This window comes from Mirounga leonina, unplaced genomic scaffold, assembly GCF_011800145.1.
Source record: "Mirounga leonina isolate KUSES-001 unplaced genomic scaffold, KU_Mleo_1.0 Mir_173, whole genome shotgun sequence".
In the NCBI taxonomy this organism is placed as follows: Eukaryota; Metazoa; Chordata; class Mammalia; order Carnivora; family Phocidae; genus Mirounga; species Mirounga leonina.
In genome coordinates, this window is record NW_023270447.1 from 89,575,575 (window position 1) to 89,583,777 (window position 8,203).

General features: G+C 44.4%; 1 protein-coding gene across 5 annotated transcripts in view; it reads right to left on the reverse strand.

Annotated features, from left to right (window-relative positions):
- LOC118020053 (calmodulin-binding transcription activator 1-like) overlaps positions 1 to 8,203 on the reverse strand; it is a 105,981-nt gene that overhangs the window by 97,152 nt on the left and 626 nt on the right. The window lies entirely within an intron of this gene.

Here is an 8,203-nt window from a genome sequence, read left to right on the forward strand (position 1 = left end):
ATCCTCTCTTCCTTACCATTCATATGGCTTAAAATAGCCATTCACCCAAAATGGGATTTTTTACTTTAAATTTAAGCAATAAACAATTTTGCCAATAAACATCTTAAAAAGAAGATCTTATTAAGTTAAAATGCAAACATACCGGTTTTATCTGTAAATCTAAAATGTTAAAAGAGATCATCTCACATTTCCACCACAAATATCTTTGATAGAACATCACTACCCCCTTGTGGATTTGCAATAAAAAATCCTTATCTTTTATATTCACTTTTTAAATATTTCATTCTGAACTTCCATTAAAGTTTACATTTTCTTCACTAAGAAGGGTTATTTTATTCCAATTACTTTTTTAAAAAGAGAAAAAACACCTAACATTTTAAAATAATCAATCCCATCAGCTTCTTTATCTTCTAAGCATCTCCACGTTAGGGAATGTTCTTCAGACAATAGCTGTGTGTGCCAATTTCAACATGCTACCCACGCCAATATTCCATTTTTCCTTAGAATGACCGAATGTACACTTCCAATCATCACTTTAGATTATCGTCAATGATAAATGGGTAATTTCTTGACTAGTGCATCGTTTTTCTATTTGGTAATTTCACACTTTATACCAATTTCTTTTTATCGCTTCCAAGTGGTTTGATATCCAAGTACCCCAGAAAACCAATGGGGCACGTACATCCTCAGAAATAACTTTTCAGACAAGGATTAAAACACAAATCTAAGTTTCAAAAAGATTAATTCTTGATTGTATTACTGTACTTTTAGAAACGGCACTCTAAATCAACCCCAATGAAGGAAAAAGGGAAAAAAAAAGGTAACACCTGTTTTTCAAAACTAGAAAGAAGGGCCTTGTGTTTCTCTGTGTTTTTAGTTGCAGAAGTACCTCCAGTTGTATCTGCGGATCATTCTAGTAAAACACACAGATACATCTTGTTAAACGCATACTGTAAAAAAGATTAAATAAACTTAAACATCTGGTTTATCACATGTTACAGACAGACACCAGACTTCACTTAAAGTATAAATCATCTCCGCAATAATGTATCGGCTACAGACAGCAGGTCTGAGTCCTGACTAGTCCCAGTGCCATTACTGGGAGTTAGCTCCCCATTTGCTCACAGATGTGGAACACGAAAGTAGGAACACAGTAACTTACTATTATTATGAGAAGTAAACCCCAGTTTTCATTCCAATGGTAAGGTGAAGATAAGGGAGGAAAAACAATCCACTTTGCAAGTGTTAATTTTTAAGTAACTAAATACACAATCTTACCTCGTGCAACGTATAAGAAAAAACAAAAGACACAATGTGTGGTCTGCCGTTAGATGAGTGAATGCTACGTGTTCTAAAGGCCTTCACAGGGCCGCCCCACTGAACGCTGAATGCATCAGAAGTACCCGTTAAGCAACACATCCAAAGCCAGCGGCTCAACTGTACAGCAGGGGCAGTGAGAGCTGGCCTTCATGGTTCGCTTTTTGGGGATTTTGTTATGTTGTTTGGGGATCTTTTTTTTTTTTTTTTTTTTTGAGAGAAGTTAGCAGGAAGATATTTCAGATGACACTAGAAGTAAAATTAGTGGTGAGAGTAATGTCACTTAATTAGTCTCCAAGCAGTAACATGTTTAAAACCATTAAGAACTCAGCTCCAAACATTTCTTTCAAGGCATGTCACTTTGTACACTTGGAACTACAGGACCACACTGCAGAGAGCAGACTGAGGAACAGCCCCAGACCAGCAAATCTCCTTGCAGTCACTTTCTGGGAAGTCTCAGGCAGGGCTATGTTACATGACTTGAAAGGCCTGGCTAAATCTGAAAAAAAATAAAATAAAATGTGACTGCACTTTTTCCAAATGAGTAAAGGACTCGTGTGTATAAGAGAACATGCAACTCTATCAAGAATGAGCAAAATACTGGGGTAAATATAGAACCATTTTAAAAATTCCTCTGGCCATTCCATCTTATGACATGTCCATCAGTCGAAAGTAAATAAACAATCCTCTAAAAAAAAAGAGAGAGAGAGAGAGGAAAGGGAAGTAATATGGCTGACACCTGGCTTCTCTTTGCAATGGGGTACACAATATCTCTTTTTTAGTCCAGGGTAATGAGCTAAAAAATGCTCAGGAAGCATTACCAATCTTTACACAAGGAGGCCCATGACCTTCTACAAGCAATGGTTCTCAAAGCAGAAAGATGCAATACAACCTTAGAAATACACAGCCAGCATACTGATGGGGGGGGGGGGGAGGAACCTTTTACTTTGTCCCTCCATATAAAAAACCAGGGACTGCTGTCTATTGTCAATATATACAGAGAAACACTGTCCTTACCAACAGATGACAAATATCTTTGGATGGAAGACCATCACATTTGACAGAATGGCAACATATCTTAATGGCAGGACTGATGGGCACTACATCCAAGGATGGTGCAAAATACAGGGACTGGATAATGTCTGGTCAACCTCTATCCTGAACCTGATTGGACGTGCAAAACAAAACAAAACAAAACAAAAAAGGAGGAAGAACAAGAGAGAAAGACAGATTACACACTATAACATGGAAAAGAGAATGAATGACCATGCAACCCTATTCATGTTATGTGGACAAAGAAGTAGAGCACAAGAACACTTCCTACTCTCACCCTCAAACACACCAAAGACTATAGCTAGTATGACAGTAACATCAGAAGACCACCACCTCCCGTGAATGAAGGTCCCAAATGAAGTAATATACTTGTTGGCTCTGCCCAAAGAAATTTATGATTATCAAGCCAAAGAGACAGAAAGAAGCTGGCTAAATGCAGCAAAAACAAATTTCCAAAATCCTACATGAGGAGTCCCAGATGCCAGAAGGACACAGTGTTTCATCCTGGGATGCTATCCACTTACAAATACTACTGTCACCCCTGGCCTTGCGGCTTAAACCCCATTTCATCCCTCTATCCTTAGGGAGACAGAAGTCACACTGCCTCTTACTACAGGACGAAAGGAATGGTGGGCACCCCCTTTAGTAAAGGCAGAAAGTCTACAAATACAGTAGATCTGCAAATACTTTTTTATAATAATGACAAGGGCAATAAGGAAACTTCTTCATATGGGAAAGAAAGGGAGGTAGGACTTAGGTCATCTAGAACACCAAAAACAGGAAGAGTAAGTGATTCTAGAAGATACAGAACATTTTAGAAAATGATCTGTCATAATGGAAACACACATCACCTGTCACCACAAAAAATCTTCAGTCACATATTCACATGAATAAAGGACACTGCCAAACCACATATTGTAACAACCCTAAACAAGAGTTCTTAAGCGTGAAATACTAGAAGAAATGGTTTCTACAGACATTGTGGAGGGGAAATCTGATTTAATACAGAATGAAAAGAAGTACATTTCAGGTTAATTTTTTATTACGATTGTCATCATTCTGTATACCAAAACTACACCCAAAAATAATCAGAGGCTATTTACTCCCCACCCCCCAAAAAAGACAAGACACAAATAAAAGTACTATTAAAGAAAGTATAAAGTATTAGAAATCACATAATAAACAAAAGCAGTAATAATTTATACCAGATATCTAGCCTAAGAATGGTCACCACAATTAGGCATAAATTTAGATATAACACTTCTTGGCAGTAAAAATGTAACAGCATCTCATACAGTTCTTACTACCTGAGGATATGAAACATACCAGTTCATCGTAAGAGAAAATTATTTTTCTACCCCTCCTTCCATAAAGGATGCATTTGATTTTATGTTCTACACAATACCTAGTACGTTCTATACAATATCTGGTACGTTGCTGTTCAGATGTTAAACAAGCATTCCAACCAACCACGTATCTAAGTGACCTAAAAGTTAAGCCTAGCCATTTAAAAAGAAGATTGACCTTACTTTTTTCTACATACACCCTACACACAGTCTGAGGGAAAGCTGTTAAATGCCTCTCACACTGCCTTCCACCCTCTCCAACACCCTCAATCCTGCAGGGAGGGGAGGGGGTAAGAGTTCAGTGGAATAGTACACCCTTCGAGTATATTTTTGTAAGATTACAATCTAAACAATTAAAATTCAGAAAGGAATTCCTTAAAATAATAGATAAAAAGACAAGCACAAGATACATCGGGATGTCATTCATACTAAGAGATCTCTAGCAGTCACGTAACCACCACAGAACCACGCACATAGCAGAAGCTCAGTGAATGTCTCCAGAATGAATGCGCCCAGTGATGGAATATGGATGCCAAAACAGCTTCTCTCCAAAAGGACAAATTCAAAGGTTCCACAAAGGAGGCAACAGACACAACTATGAGGAGAAAGAAAGAGAACATGAGAATCACCTCCTATTGCTTTTTCCATAAGGAAAATGGGAAGAAGTACAACTGCGCACAACAAGGTATTTCCCTGAACCTGGGGAAGTGGGAAATGCCCACAGCAATGAAGGAGTGGTTAAAAAAAAAAAGTTAAACCACAAGATGGGCTACCGCAAAAGCAGTCAGGAAAATTATAATCCCACCAGGCATACGGGCTACGTCCAGCATAAACAGAGAACTAAAATAATGCCACCTGACACTAAACAGGCTACTTTAGAGGCAAAGCCTAAACACTAAAGAAATGGAAAAACACGGGTAAGCAGGATGTATAAATATGTCTCAAAGAACAAGCAAGAGCAATCCTACTCTTTTGGAAAGGAAAATCCAAACCAATCTGACCTTGAGTAGAGGTTGCTATGTACACATCAACACTCGGAATCCACTGAATGATGAGACAGAGAAACCCAACATTTAAGAGCAGGGTAAGTCAAGTCTTCAAGAAGACAAGGGAAGAAATATCCCATGAGTCACCCAACCTTGTCCAAAAAGCTGGAGGTAAGGCCTGAGGGGGAGGAGAGAGTGACATTCTAACAAAAAGATGTAAGAAAGAAAAGTCCTTAAGAGAACCCATCTTGCAGGCCGAACATCCAGAGAACCGTGCGCTGAAAGAGTAAGAAGGAAAAGCTAATTTCCAATAATCAATGGGGTGAGGGACACAGAAAGCACAACCACATTAAACTCGAAGAAAAGAGCCCAACTTTACACACTAACCTCAAGTGTATTCCTCTAACCCTTACCATTTTCCTTCCATTGCCCATTGTACAGAGCACCCCGATTAGCAGAGGAGACCCGGAAAGGCAGGCGGTGGTAGGCAGAAGGACAGGAAAGGATCCACCACTGGAAGTGAGATGAGAACGCTCACTCTCCTGCGAACACCCCAACATCTACAGCAGGTACTCAACTCTCCTTTTCCAAAGGTCATTAATACCACACCCTAAACCCACACAATTCCATCATGCTGGGTATAGATAGAGACAGAATAACAGCAGTATAAAAACTTAAAAAAAAAAAAAAAAAAGGAAGTTGAGGTTAAAAGTGCTACTTTGGGGCAGTGGGTTTTATGCCCCCGGATAACTCCTTATTACCTGAAGGGCAAGGTCTCGAAGTCAAAGCCTAATGCTGACCAATTCTCCAGACCCCCCTGCCTCCCTTACTCGGTACTCCAGGTGGAGAAGAGAGACTCCTTGCTCAAAAAATGCTTAATGGTCCAAATGCTCAGAGTCTGACAAAGCTTGTTGGGGAGGACGAGGCGCCACACTAAGCCGGTTGAAAAGTAAGACTCTGCTGAGCGTCTGCAGCCAGAGGCCACTCCAAGCTCGGGGAGGGGAGGGAGTGCAGGCCCAGAGGAGGCCCCATCATGGCCCTGCCCCAGGGCGGAATCTGCAAACTGTGATACTCAGGACAAACCTGGACAACAGTCCCTCCGACCCTTTGATGAGTGTCACATCCCAAAGGTACCTTTTCCTAATGTGTACAACCTCTCTCAATGATTTAAATGGCCAAAATAAAACAGCGACATATTTATGGCTGTTCATTCCTAGTTCTGTCACAGAAACACATATTCTCACCCCCTCCTATTGATGCCCCAAATACATGAAACCTCTTTCCCATACCCAGCAGTAAAGAGATCAAGATGAGAACTTTTCACCCCACGAAGAATCAAGCAGAGAATACTGCCCCCGAATTCAGAAGGCCTAAGTTTTGGTGTGCATCGGCAAGACCCTACACTTCACCTATTCCGGGACTTGGTGAACATTCAGGATGTCATTCTGCTTATTCAGTACAGAACAAATGACAAATGAAAGAGCGCTAAGAACTGGCCATTTATCAATGAGTTTTCTAATTCTTCTAAGCCTGAAAAGTTACCAATGACAGTAACATATACCCATACGTGTACACATCAAGGTCCTCACGTACACGCAGAATGCAGAGCTAGCCACATAACCCTTCCAATTTACAGTGTATATGTGACAGATGTGACTTTGTCTTTTAATGCATACCTACATGTGTATATATACAAACAAATCCATGGCATCATGTTTTTCGCCAAAAGAGAACAAAAGCAACAAAAAAAATAGAAAACATCCAAATTTCCCCTTCACCTGAAAGCTACAAGACCAAAAAAAAAAGTTCAGATCCCATGAGAGACAACACGAGGCCAAAGGAAGGTTCTAGTACAACAAGAAGCACACTAGCAACCCCTTCCCGAATGGCACGTGGGCGACATGAGTGTCTACACTCCCTTTTCTAGATGGGAAGGCATATGGCTTCTTCTTACCCAGCCAACATGAATACAATTTAAGAAAATCAGAAAAAGTCAAGGTAACAGGCTCACTAAATATGGCTGACTGGGAAACAGAAGCCATAAGGAGGATATGGGTTCTCTTAAAAAAGAAATGGGAAGTTTATTTCCAGGGAAGGTTCAAAAACTCTTGAATGTAGGATGTACAAAGTCAGGTTCTTACTGCACAGAAGACAGTGATGGGAACACCAAAAGACAAGGGCACAAGACCATGTTCCCGGTGGGGTGGTGTCAACCGGTGAATGCTGCCCCTACCTCAGAGGCAAGAGTGAAATGGAAGCACAAACAGACCCTTGTTTTCCTCAGACACAGAGGAGCAATCACCGTAGCCCCCTCTTATTCAAGTACTAGGCACAATGGAAGCCCTGCCCTACATCTGATCGGGGGGCCCCCACCCTCACCCAGACAAGAAACTCTGAGGAGAGAGAACATGTTAGGGGGAGACAGCCAAATGGGGAAAGGAGCACTGGAATGTCCAGTTTCTCCCCTAGGAAAAAGAAGGCAACTCAAAGGGTATTCAGGAAATGAGCTCACCCTAACCCAGGAAAGTGTGCAGAGAGTGTGCATAATCTGTAAGAAGTATCTGCTTTCCTATTTAGAAATGACTTCAGAGCTGCACAGGCCCCCACTACCCTCTGGGTGAAGGAAGAAGAACATGGGGAGCCCGAGTCCCCTTGTCCTGGCTAAAGGGTCAATAGATGGTGTGCAGAGGCCCCAAAAGATTCCACAGAAGATGAGAGCTTGAGACAGACCCCTCTGCCAAAGAAGGATCAGGGTCACAGAAGGTAAAGGGCAAGGGAGTATGGAGATCCTCACTTGCCACAGAAACGGAGACCCCACCCTCCTGGCTGCGAGGAGTGCAAGGGCAGGAGTAGATGGGAACGACTGCTAGGGGCGGGGATGCTGCGCAGGCCCCCTTCCCAGGACGGGAAGGGGGAGGGGTCACACGAGGCCCTTCTGCCCGGGGACGCTCAGCAGGAGGGGGTCCCCCTGGCGGGGAGAAGCGCGGGGACCCCCGCCGGCTCTGGGAGGCGCCCACGGGGCTCCAGGGTGATGCTGGACGGAGTCCGCCCGGCCCTGCCGCCCGAGAGCCACCAGCGGCGGGGCTTGAGCGCCGACCGTGCCCCCGGCGGGGACCGGCCCGGGGCAGCGGGGCGCGGGGCCGGAGGGGGCCTGACGCGGATAAACTTTCCGCCCCGCGGCCCCCACCGGGCCCGGCGCGGGGGGCGGGGGCCGCGCCGCGGGCCCGGGAGCGGCGGGGATGCCCGGTCCGGGTGGGGGAGGCGCCGGCCCTCCCTCCGCCGGCTCCTCCTCCTCGCTGGGCCCGGCCCCCGCCCGCCGGCCCCCCGCCCCTCCGGCCCCAGCCCGCCCCCGGGTGGGGGTGTGCGGCGCCGTGCTCCGCCGCCCGGCGAGTCACCTCAGGACCCGGCCGCGCTACGCCCCCCCCCCCCGGCGCCCCCTCCTCCGGAAGGGGCGGGGGGGCCGGCGGGCGGGGGCCGGGCCCAGCGAGGAGGAGGAGCCGG